Genomic DNA, 12,901 nt, shown 5'->3' with positions numbered 1-12,901 from the left:
GAGTGAAACCACCGCCCCTGCAGAGTCCCTGAGTGAAGTCACCACCCATGCAAAGTCCCAGAGTGAAACCACCGCCCCTGCAGAGTCCCTGAGTGAAGTCACTGCTCCTTCAGAGTAACTGAGTGAAGTCACTGTCCCTGCAGAATCCCTGAATGAAGTCACCAACCCTGCAGAGTCCCTGAGTGAAGCCACCGCCCCTGCAGAGTCATTGAGTGAAGCCACCGCCCCTGCAGAGTCCCTGAGTGAAATCACTGCTCCTGCAGAGAAACTGAGTGAAGTCACCACCCATGCAAAGTCCCTGAGTGAAACCACCACCCCTGCAGAGTCCCTGAGTGAAGTCACCGCCCCTGTAGAGTCCCTGAGTGAAGTCACTGCTCCTGTAGAGTGCCTCAGTGAAGCCACCGCCCCTGCAGAGTCCCTGAGTGAAATCACTGCTCCTGCAGAGAAACTGAGTGAAGTCACCACCCATGCAAAGTCCCTGAGTGAAACCACCACCCCTGCAGAGTCCCTGAGTGAAGTCACCGCCCCTGTAGAGTCCCTGAGTGAAGTTACTGCTCCTGCAGGGTCCCTGTGTGAAGTCACCAACCCTGCAGAGTCCCTGAGTGAAGCCACCACCCCTGCAGAGTCCCTGAGTAAAGCCACCGCCCCTGCAGAGTCCTTGAGTGAAGCCACCGCCCCTGCAGAGTCCCTGAGTGAAATCACCGCTCCTGCAGAGTCCCTGAGTAAAGTCACCTCTCCTGCAGTATCCCTGAGTGAAGTCACCACCCCTGCAGAGTCCCTGTGTGAAGTCACCACCCCTGCAGAGTCCCTGTGTGAAGTCACCACTCCTGCAGTTCGTAATGGAGTAAGCACATTCATCACGCTGTAACAGACTGAAAAGCGCGAATCGTCTTTTACTAACACGGAATCAGCTAAAGCAGCCCCAAAGGTGGCGCCATCCGCATGGAACTTCCCCTTTATAGTGCCGTCATACGCGTTGTACGTCACCGCGCTTTGCTAGAGCATTTTTTTTTCACGATCATGTGTAGGCAATGCCGTTTTAATGATCGGGTTGAAAAAAACTTTGTTTTTTTTCTAGAGCCTGAAAAACGTCATTTTTTACAACCCGAAAAACGGTCGTGTGTACGCGGCATTACAGATCATTTGGGATAAGTGGGTTAGGTTAGATAATGAGAAGGGGGGGAAGATAGGTGCACTTTGTTTTAATCACTTCCGGACCGCCGCATGTACATTTACGTCGGCAGAATGGCACGGACAGGCACATTGGCGTACCTGTACGTCCCTGCCTAGACGTGGGTCGGGGGTCCAATCTGGACCCCCCCCCCGGTACATGCGGCGGTTCCCGTGGCTTCAGGAGCGACCCAGGACAAGGGCACAGCTATTCGTTTCTAGCCGCCCCCTCGCGATCGCTCCCCGGAGCTGAAGAACGGGGAGAGCCGTATGTAAACACGGCTTCCCCGTGCTTCACTGTGGCGGCTGCATCGATCATGTGATCCCTTTTATTAGGGAGACTCGATCGATGACGTCAGACCTACAGCCACACCCCCCTACAGTTGTAAACACACACTAGGTGAAACCTAACTCCTACAGCGCCCCCTGTGGTTAACTCCCAAACTGCAACTGTCATTTTCACAATAAACAATGCAATTTAAATGCATTTTTTGCTGTGAAAATGACAATGGTCCCAAAAATGTGTCAAAATTGTCCGAAGTGTCCGCCATAATGTCGCAGTCACAAAAAAATCACTGATCGCTGCCATTAGTAGTAAAAAAAAAATAATAATAATAAAACTATCCCCTATTTTGTAAACGCTATAAATCTTGCGCAAACCAATCGATAAACGCTTATTGCGATTTTTTTTACAAAACATAGGTAGAAGAATACGTATCGGCCTAAACTGAGGGAAAAAAAATGTTATATATGTTTTTGGGGGATATTTATTATAGCAAAAAGTAAACATTATTGAATTTTTTTCAAAATTGACGCTCTATTTTTGTTTATAGCGCAAAAAATAAAAACCGCAGAGGTGATCAAATACCACCAAAAGAAATCTCTATTTGTGGGGAAAAAAGGACGCCAATTTTGTTTGGGAGCCACGTCGCACGACCGCGCAATTGTCTGTTAAAGCGACGCAGCGCCAAATTGTAAAAACCCCTTGGGTCATTTAGCAGCATATTGGTCTGGTCCTTAAGTGGTTAAAGTGTGCTTATCCTTTAAGAAGAATCATCTGCCAGAAAAGCTCTTTGTAAACTTTGTAATGTCTCCGGGAAGTCTGACTCGGCCCTCCATCGCGCGGGACTCGCTGGCAGCGAAATTTGGGAAAGGCGTCAAGTTGAGTTGGGGTGTGAGATCGGCTCTGATATGTCAGCTGATGAATGTTCTCAGCCCCTCACACTTCATATTGATGTAATTATCACTAAATCCATAATTATAAATCAGACAGGAGGCTCATATCTTATGCATTATCTTTCTTTATTAATGCCCATAGCAGAAATACAACTTTTTCAGTAATTTCAAGTAGAAAAACGTTTAACTGAAAGAAAAAGAAAAAACTACAACACCCAGCAGCCCTCAGGCTGGGTCTGCCAATCATGAGGCAGGACAGCCGGCATATAAGGGGCTGCCTCCTTAGACCCTTCCTCTTTCTTTCTGCTCATGGCAGAGCATACAAGATAAGTATTTCATGTAACTTGATTTGTATACATATATTGTCCCTGATACCGAATGTGGTGTCAGATAATTTGGTTGAATCTTTGATTGATTTATTTAAAATATTGTGGATTATTGGGGGTTTTTCCTGGTATTTCCCCGATTTTGCGTTCTTTATACCTGTCTCCCTGATACCGGAGGTCCCGGTGTCAGGTAGTTTTGTTGGATACTTTGACTGTTTTACTTTGACTGTTTTACTTGGATATTTGTGTAATGGTATTCCCGATTTGCGTTTTATATCTGTTTTCCCTGACACCGCACGGTGTCAGGTAGTTATGTTTCAGCCATGTTTGAAACCTTTAATTTTTATTCCTTACTCGAGGTCATCCTGACTGGGGCTTCCCCCTTCCTTGGCGCCGGAACACTGCGGCGTCCTCCGTGCGGGGTCCGTGCTGTTCCCTTCACTCCCTCAGCGGGCGCCATCTCTGGGCAGCTGTCCCTCCCCTCCTTCCTCCCCACGCTCGCCTTCACGCGCTCAGTCGGGGGGCGGGGTCTCCGCCGCGGCCGCTCCTCTCCTCACTCGCCGTCACATCGGTGTCCCTCGAGACCTGGGAGACACCTCGGCGTCCTCCCCCCCCCCCAGATCGCCGAACGGGACGGGAAAGAGCGGACCTCATCGACCGCTCTGTCCCGCACACCCTCGGCTCAATAGTGACTCCAGAGGCCGTAGTCTCGCGAGACTTCGCCTCTGGAGTGGAAATCTCGTCAGGCTCTCCTCGCCTGACTCTCCTCCCACCGCAAGCTGTCATACCTAGCGGTGTTGGAGGCAGGAACCTGCGATCGTTCTCGATAACAGGATTTACTTAATCATCATGTTCCCAAGAATACATAAATTTAATAAAATCATCTGAATAATTTAACTAATAAAATCTAACTATATAAATATATATATTTATTCTCAGCAGTTCATGTTTCTGGGGAATCCTTCCCTGGAATGTATACCTCTCCAATAAATAAACAAATTAAATGAAATAATTTTAACTAATCTAAATCTAATTAAATAAATATATATATGCTCAATAGTTCATGTTCTGGGGAATTTATTCCCTAGGATAGTTATTTCATTTATCCGAATAAATAATTAATATAAATATGGATAAACCAAAAATCTAATCATTAAATAAATATTTATATAAATGAACAAAGAAATAAATTATAACATGTTCCTGTACATGTTTTCCATGTGTTACTGTGCTGTTTTACGGTGTTGTCCGCAGACAGCAGACTCTTCTCCTGTGGCTGGCGACTGGACCTTACCCCTGTTAGCGCCCCTGTCGGGGTGGACACAGTCCTGACAGGCCGAGCCTACCTCAGTGCGGCACAGGTTCAAGAACTAAGCGGTAGGTCCATCCAGGCTACCATGGCGTCGGTTCCAACCCGCCTGCACCCCCTATGTCCGGACCATCCGGCAATGGTATACCGCCCCTAAGTAGGGCAAGGTGTCCAAATGACACCGCCACGTTAATGTGGCCTCCGACTCCCTGACAAGGGAAGTAAATAACATGTCCCAGGCAGTACCCTCCCAGGACTGCCGACCCACTGCCCTCCCAGACTCCAATCGACCCCCGAGCCTCGGGGAGATGCACATGCAGAGGCAGCGGTCCGCTAGACGGACTAAGCCAGACTCATTCGTGGATTCTTCTAGCGGAGTCCGAGACGGCTAACACCTTGAGTCTGAGGATGATTATGAGAGCAGTGGGCACATGTCGCTTCATGACGACGCCAACCCTGTGTCCCAGGGTGAACCATCATTGGACTCTCGTGGAGAGCCACTTTTCGATCAGGGGGCGATTAGCCATCCACGCTCCGGTGACTGGGCACCCCTACCTGAGGTGGCCCAATATATCGAATACTGGACACGGAGATCGGTCGGTAGAGCTAACCGAAACAAGTCGAAGGCGGAATACCCGTCCTTCCTTTGCCAAATAAGGTTGTGCACACTCCCGAGGTGGACCCATACTCTTGAGGTATCTCACCAAGCACGGGAAGTATTCCTAGAAGGGAATAGAGAGGGCCCTTTTTAAGACCACACAGGACAGGGTCTTAGTTCTTTTGGATCTATCACCATACCCTACGTCTTAGTGAGCAGGCTACCGCCTCTGTACAGCCGGTTGACCTAGCCCAACTTAAGGGTGGGACCCAACGGGCAGTTTGCCCCCTGGGATACGCGTGCACTACGTGTTCGACAGAACGCCGCCGCTCAATCCTAGGGTAGCTTGACCCCAGCTGTCCCACCTGGCCGAATCAGAACCTGGATCGACCGCCGAAGACACGTTATTCGGGATCACCAGACATGGACCTGATATCCCATTCGGGTTTTCAAACCTGTTCACTGTCCTAATAGCCAACGAGTTGCAAGACCTTGGACCAAACAAGCGATAGTAGAGGTGGATCCACTCCCTCGGGCTTCCTCAACAACATCTTCCTGGTCAGGGAAAAGTGGGGCGGTTATCGCCCAATGTTAACTTGTGAGATCTCATCAAATTACTGAACCCTGTGGAACAGGGGTGAGGTGGAGCATCTACTTGCACGACCTACTCTTAATGGCTCGTTCTCCTCGTCTGACGCACAAACACGCCTCCTGGACGGTCGGATCGCTTTAAGATCGGGGACTCCTCTTAAATCACGAGAAATCTATTCTCTCCCCATCTCAGGAGATAGGGTTTTTGGGGTTCTTGGTGGACACCAACCGAGCGATCCTTCGGCTGCCCATGACCAATTAGCCGCCGTCTGCAAAGAGACAAGTATCACGCGAGGCAAACAACGGGTGTCCTTACGTGGACTGGCTCGCTTAGTCGGCCTGTTATCGGCGTCAATCCAGGCCATTTTCCAGCCCCTCTTCACTATCGAGCCTTCCAGAGACTCGAAACTCTACACCTTCGCTAGGGGCTTCGCTATGCAGACGAAGTCGCCTTGGACGCAGAAGCCAGGGTGGAACTACGGTGGTGATTACGTCATGCCGTAGAACGGAACGGCGAGACCATCTTCAATTCTGCACCGGATTCCGTCATAGGGTCGGATGCCAGCCGCCTCGGCTGGGGTACTCGGTGCAGCCCCTCGTCCACAGGAGGGACGTGGTCCGCAGAGGAATCTCTACTGCACATCATCACTAGAATCCTGGCGGCCTTCTTGCCATCAGGAGTCTACTGCCACACACATCAACCTGCTGTGTATTCTCGCATATAGACAACGTAACCGCAGTGCAGTACGTCGATCGCTCGGGGGGCCCCAGACCCAGTCCTAACGGATCTAGTTAAGACTTCGGGCCCTTCTACCTGGAACGCAGCATCGTTATGGTTGCGGAATATAGCCCAGACTATTCCAATATGGGGCAGATTGGAATGCTCGTTACCTGGCCGATTCCAGCGATTGACGACTGCACCGACCAGTGTTCCTGGCCCTCGCTCACTTAAGGGATCCCTCTCTATGGACCCGTTCGCCTCTCGTCTCATCCATCAGCTCCCGCGTTTTTACAACCGGGGGCCGGATACGGAGGCGCACACTGTGGACGCCCTCGACCAACCTGGTCACAGGGGACACATTCGCGTTTCTCCCCGTTCCCGATGACCCTCAGGGTCCTCCTTCTCATAGCAAACCGGAGAGCATCAGTCGTGCGGTTCACTCCGCGGTGGCCGACACAACCAGGGTTTCCCCCCCCCCTTCGGGGGATGACTGTGGATCTCCCCAGGTTGCTTCCTCACTCCCCTCATCTCCTTACCGGTCCGAAGGGGGATCGGCACCCTCTACTCACGAAACACATCCTCCCTCTCTTCACAGGGTTGGTTTCGGGGTGCCGGTCGCGGACAGCGACTCTTCAAGAACGACTGGGGATCCCCTTGCCTTGGCCCGGACCCGGGACTAGATCGGCATCTCGATCAGCCGGGGGTCTCTGGGTTCCTTGGTGTGATCAACGACAGGTTGATCCCGTTCAGGCGCCTGGGTCTGTAGTGGCCAATTGTCGGGCGGACTTTTCATTCCGGGAGGCCCTATAGCTCCCTTAACGTCTATCGCTCTGCGATCTCAGCCTACCGCTCCCTTGTAGACTTGTCCAGTGGGTAAACATCCGTCGGTGTACCGACTTGGTAGGCGTTAAGTTTGACACGCCCATCTCGCCCAAAGTATCAGCACTCTTTGGGTGTGACCAAGGCCCTGACCATGCCCTCGGACTGGGGGGGACAATGACACTCTGTCTTTGAGGTTATTGCCTTTCAAGCTTAAGGCCCTCTCGTATCTGATTCCGCCTAACGGGTGTCAGGCGTCCGGATGTTGGACATTCCAGGCGTCAGTTCTCGCCTCAGAGTCAGATTTTCCGGAGTTCTTAGGACAAAGACGGGACTTCAATCGGTTTTCTACCCGCTCTTCTCCACGCATCCACACCTGTGCGTGATCCGCTGTCCACAGACTTATGAGTCCTTGACGGCCCGCTGCAATCTTCGCAATTCTCCCTACTCCTCGTTCCTACGTTAAACCTCATTTCCCGGTTTCCTCGGCTACGCTAGCCAGAGGGGTACGGTCGGTTATGGGAATGACAGGGTTTGACATGACCCTGGTTGGTGCCCACTCCTCCTGAGGGGCGGTGGCTATTTAGGTCATCACCTCGGTAGACTCCCTCTAGGACCTACTGCTAGCGGCAGACTGGTCGTCCCGACCGCCTTCCACCAATTCTGCTTTAGACCGGAGGAACACATATCTATGTCAGTTTTGTAGTTTTTATCGACTGTTATCATTCATATATGCCTTGTTGTAGCTTTGAACTTGCATAAGATATGAGCCTCCTGTCTGATTTATAATTCGAGATTTTCCTAGCTTGTGACGGAAAATATTAATTATATGAAGACAGGAGGCGAGTATCTTCCCTCCCAACCCAACCCTATCACGATGTTGTCTCTCTCGTTCTAGGTCATTGCATCACGCATCCTAAAAGTCGGAGGCTGATACGTTCCGGGACTCTGTTTTTCAATATCACCGTTGGGATTACGGTTCCCGTTTCGATCCATGGGTTTTTGTTCACCACAGACCGAAAGTGGAGGTTCCTACTGCGTTCCGGATCCGGAGCATGGATGCCGTCGACTGAATCCTGTACAGAAGTTCCAGTTTGCCAGGCTCCCGATGTTTCGAACTGTTTTTCTATTCCAGGTTCCCTGCCGTTTCGCCTCAAGAAAGAGGAAGGGTCTAAGGAGGCAGCCCCTTATATGCCGGCTGTCCTGCCTCATGATTGGCAGACCCAGCCTGAGGGCTGCTGGGTGTTGTAGTTTTTTCTTTTTCTTTCAGTTAAACGTTTTTCTACTTGAAATTACTGAAAAAGTTGTATTTCTGCTATGGGCATTAATAAAGAAAGATAATGCATAAGATACTCGCCTCCTGTCTTCATATAATTAATATTTTCCGTCACAAGCTAGGAAAATCTCGAATTATCACACACTGGAAACATTATCATACAGTTCTGGGATTGCTTTTTATTCCATGAAGGATCACTTCAACCAGAAGAGATGTGTGATGCCGCGTACACACAATCATTTTTCGGGATGTAAAAAACAAAGTTTTTTCTTCAACTTCATCATTAAAACGGCCTTGCCCACACACGATCATGAAAAAAAAAATGCTCTAGCAAAGCGCGGTGACGTACAACACGTACGACGGCGCTATAAAGAGGAAGTACCATGCGGATGGCGCCACCCTTGGGGCTGCTTTCATGTTAGTAAAAGACGATTCGCGCTTTTCTTTCTGTTACAGTGTAATGAATGTGCTTACTCCATTACGAACGCTAGTTTTACCAGAACGAGCGCTCCCATCTCATAACTTGCTTCTGAGCATGCGCGTGTTTTTCACGTCGTTAACCACTTCCCGCCCGGTCAATAGTATATTGATGTCCGGGAAGTGGTTCTGAAATCCTGACTGGACCTCTATTGACGTCCTGCAGGATAACAGCCGCCGCGCGCCCGTGGGGGCGCGCATCGCGGCGATCGGTGATGCGGGGTGTCAGCTTGACACCCTGCATCTCCGATCTTGGTAAAGAGCCTCCGGCGGAGACTCTTTACCATGTGATCAGCCGTGTCCAATCATGGCTGATCACGATGTAAACAGGAAGAGCCGTTGATCGGCTCTTCCTCACTCGCTTCTGACAGACGCGAGTAGAGGAGAGCCGATCGGCGGCTCTCCTGACAGGGGGGGGTTCACGCTGATTGTTTATCAGCGCAGCCCCCCCTCGGATCGCCACACTGGACCACCAGGGAAGTCACCATGGCACCAATAACAATAAAAAACAAAAAAAAACAATAAAAAACAAAAACAATAAAAAAAAAAAAAAGAGCACAATAAATGCCAATCAGTGCCCACAAATGGACACTGACTGGCAACATGGGCACTGACTGGAGTGATGCCCAGCAATGCCATCAGTGCCACCCTCAGTGCCCATCTATGCCCAGTGCCCACCTATCAGTGCCCATCTGTGCCACCCATCAGTGCCACCCATAAGTGCCGCCCATGAGTGCCCATCAGTGCCGCATACCAGTGCCGCCTATCAGTGCCCGATCAACGTTGTGAAAAAATAGAGCGTGTTCGAAAAAAAATGTTGTCATTTTTTTTCAGAACCCGAAAAATGCTCTGAAGCCCACACACGATCGTTTTAAATGACATTTTTTAAAAACATTGTTTTTTACAACCCGAAAAATGATCGTGTGTACGCGGTATGAGTGTTTGGTGGACGCTCACGTGTCTCCTATCTCTCTATTCGTGAAATACCTGTGCTGAGTTCCCGGGTCTGTACACCCGCTGTGCCCATTATGAGGGGTTCCCACCCTCCCTGCTCTGAGCTCCCAGTTCTGTAAACCTGCTGTGCCCACTTTGAAGGGTTCACCCTGAGCAATGTGACTGTCAGTTCAACTGTAATGCCGCGTACACACGATCGGAAAATCCAACAAGAAAACCGTGGATTTTTTTCCGACGGAATGTTGGCTCAAACTTGTGTTGCGTACACACGGTCACACAAAATTTCCGACCGTCAAGAACACGTGATTGTACAACACTTCGACGAGGCGTGAAAAATGAAGTACACTGATTCCGAGCGTGCGTCGAATTAATTCCGAGCATGCGTGTTTTTTTTGTGCATCGGAATTGCATACGGACGATCGGAACTTTTCTTGACGGAAAAATTGAGAACCAGCACTCAAATTTTTGTTGTCGGAAATTCCGACAGAAAAAGTCCGATGGGGCCTACACACGGTCGGAACTTCCTACCAAAAGCTCACATCGAACTTTTCTTGACGGAAATTCCGACCGTGTGTACGCGGCATTAGAGGAGCCCTGCCCATTGAAGAGAGCAGAGTTTCTGCCAGGATTTGGTGGGCAGAAAAAAAAAATCTTCTCTAGTCTACAAAACAAAAGTGACCTTTCGAATAGCCTTAATCCGCCACCCCCCCCCCCCCCCCCACCACCATCCCCCAGACTTCCTGCTGTGCTAAACAAAAGCCGATTCACCAGCCGGGCACCGAGCTAAACTAGGTGAAATCTCTGCAATCCGTCCCGCTTCAAGATGGAAAATCACAGCTCTGACCTCACCGAGCTCTGCAGGTGTATTCCCGATCGATGCAGATCGAGAACGGGGGGGGGGCTGGACAGATACTATGGGCAGGAATGGCTCTGCTATTTCAGTGCTGAACCAGTTAACCACTTAAGACCCCGACCTTTAGGCAGCTAAAGGACCTGGCCAGTTTTTGCGATTCGGGCACTGCGCGGTCGTGCGACGTGGCTCCCAAACAAAATTGGCGTCCCCTTTTCCCCACAAATAGAGCTTTCTTTTGGTGGTATTTGATCACCTCTGCGTTTTTTATTTTTTGCGCTATAAACAAAAATAGAGCGACAATTTTGAAAAAAAATTCAATATTTTTAACTTTTTGCTATAATAAATATCCCCCAAAAATATATAAAAAAAATTTATTGTTTACTCAGTTTAGGCCGATACGTATTCTTCTACCTATTTTTGGTAAAAAAAAATCGCAATAAGCGTTTATCGGTTGGTTTGCGCAAAATTTATAGGGCCAGATTCACAAAGAGATACGACGGTGTATCTCCTGATATCTACAGATACACCGTCGTATCTCTGACTTACACTGGTCCTATCTATGCGCCTGATTCATAGAATCAGATACGCATAGATAGGGCGAAGATTCGACAGTGTTACACTGTCGGATCTTATTTTCAATTTGAAAATGGCGCCGGGGGCGTTCCCGCTGATTTACGTTGAATAATATGTAAATCAGTGAGATGCGCAAATTCACGAACGTACGCGGACCCGACGCAGTCTTCTTACGAAGTTTCCGTAGCGGTTTTCCGTCGTATACTTACCCCTGCTTTTATCAGGCGCAGCCAATGTTAAGTATAGCCGGCGTTCCCGCGTTGAATTTGAATTTTCTAACGTCGTTTGCGTACGCCGATTCACAAACACGCGCATCGCAAGTCACGCTCAAGTCGAAACCACTGACGTCCTAGTGACGTCAGTGGGAGCAATGCACGCCGGGAAATTCCCCGGACAGCGCATGCGCATTTAAATCGGCGCGGGAACGCGCCTGATTTAAATAGTACACTCCCCCTAGCCGCGGAATTTGAATTCCGCCGGGGGATTTAGGATCCGCCGCCGCAAGTTTGGAGGTAAGTGGTTTGTGAATTAGCCACTTGCCTCTCAAACTTGCGGGAGCGGATCTTAAATCACATAGATCGAGCGGATCTATAGATCCGCTGATCTACGTGAATCTGGCCCATTGCGTTTAAAAAATAGGGGATAGTTTTATGGCATTTTTATTAATTTTTTTTTTACTACTAATGGCGGCGATCAGCGATTTTTTTCGTGACTGCGACATTATGGCGGACACTTCGGACAATTTTGACACATTTTTGGGACCATTGTCATTTTTACAGCAAAAAATGCTATAAAAATGCACTGATTACTGTGAAAATGACAATTGCAGTTTGGGAGTTAACCACAAGGGGGCGCTGAAGGGGTTAAGTGTGACCTCATTTGTGTTTCTAACTGTAGGGGGGTGTGGCTGTAGGTGTGACGTCAATGATTGTGTTTCCCTATATTAGGGATCACATGATCAATGACGGCGCCACAGTGAAGAACGGGAAAGCTGTGTTTACACACAGCTCTCTCCGTTCTTCAGCTCCGGGGACCGATCGCGGGACTCCAGCGGCGATCGCGTCCGCGGGTCCCGCGGTCACGGTCACGGAGGTTCGGCCCGCGACCCACGGCTGGGCACTTAAAGAGGACATACAGGTACGTGCTTGTGCCCAGCCGTGCCATTCTGCCGATGTATATGTGCAGGAGGCGGTCCTTAAGTGCTTAACAGATCTTCTGCCTTTGGGCCCGTCCATACCAGCACATTGCAGTAACCAGTGGCGGTGCGTCCATAGAGGGCGCAGGAGTGCCGCCCCCTCTCTCCTGCACCCGTCAATCACCAATAGAAAGATTTATGCATTGCATGAATCTATTGTCGCCGCTTCCGCCCCCTATTCTGGTGTCCGGCCCCCCTGTCGAGCGCCGGCCATCTGAATTACAGCGGTGGGTGTGTTTTGGAAGTGCCGGATTAGAGCCGTCGGCTCCAATAGGCTTCCTGATTAGAGCCTGGGGGCTCTAATCGACTTTCAAATTGTTAAACAGCGGGCGCACAGCTGTGCGTTCGCTGTTTACACAGTGCTTCCCTAACACTGACCCGCCTCTCAGCCAATCAGGTGCACCAGGTCTGGTTACCGGTCACCTGATTGGCTGAAACGACAGGCGCTGTAAATGGACGCCTATCAGGCATCCAATCATAGCAGAGATGACATGAAGAGGACGGGAGAAGATATTGAGGACTCGGAGGGAGCGTGGAGGACGGCGCTGACCCGAGAAAGGTAAGTGCCGGGCGGGGCAAACTGGCAGCATTTGATGGGGCAAACTGGCAGCATTTGATGGGGCAAACTGGCAGTGTTTGATGGGGCAAACTGGCAGTGTTTGATGGGGCAAACTGGCAGCGTTCGATGGGGCAAACTGGCGGCATTTGATGGGGCAAACTGGCGGCATTTGATGGGGCAAACTGGCGGCATTTGATGGGGCAAACTGGCGGCATTTGATGGGGCAAACTGGCGGCATTTGATGGGGCAAACTGGCGGCATTTAATGGGGCAAACTGGCGGCATTTGATGGGGCAAACTGGGGG

The sequence above is a fragment of the Rana temporaria genome, chromosome 5 (assembly GCF_905171775.1).
Source record: "Rana temporaria chromosome 5, aRanTem1.1, whole genome shotgun sequence".
Classification (NCBI taxonomy): Eukaryota; Metazoa; Chordata; class Amphibia; order Anura; family Ranidae; genus Rana; species Rana temporaria.
This window is presented reverse-complemented; position numbering follows the sequence as displayed.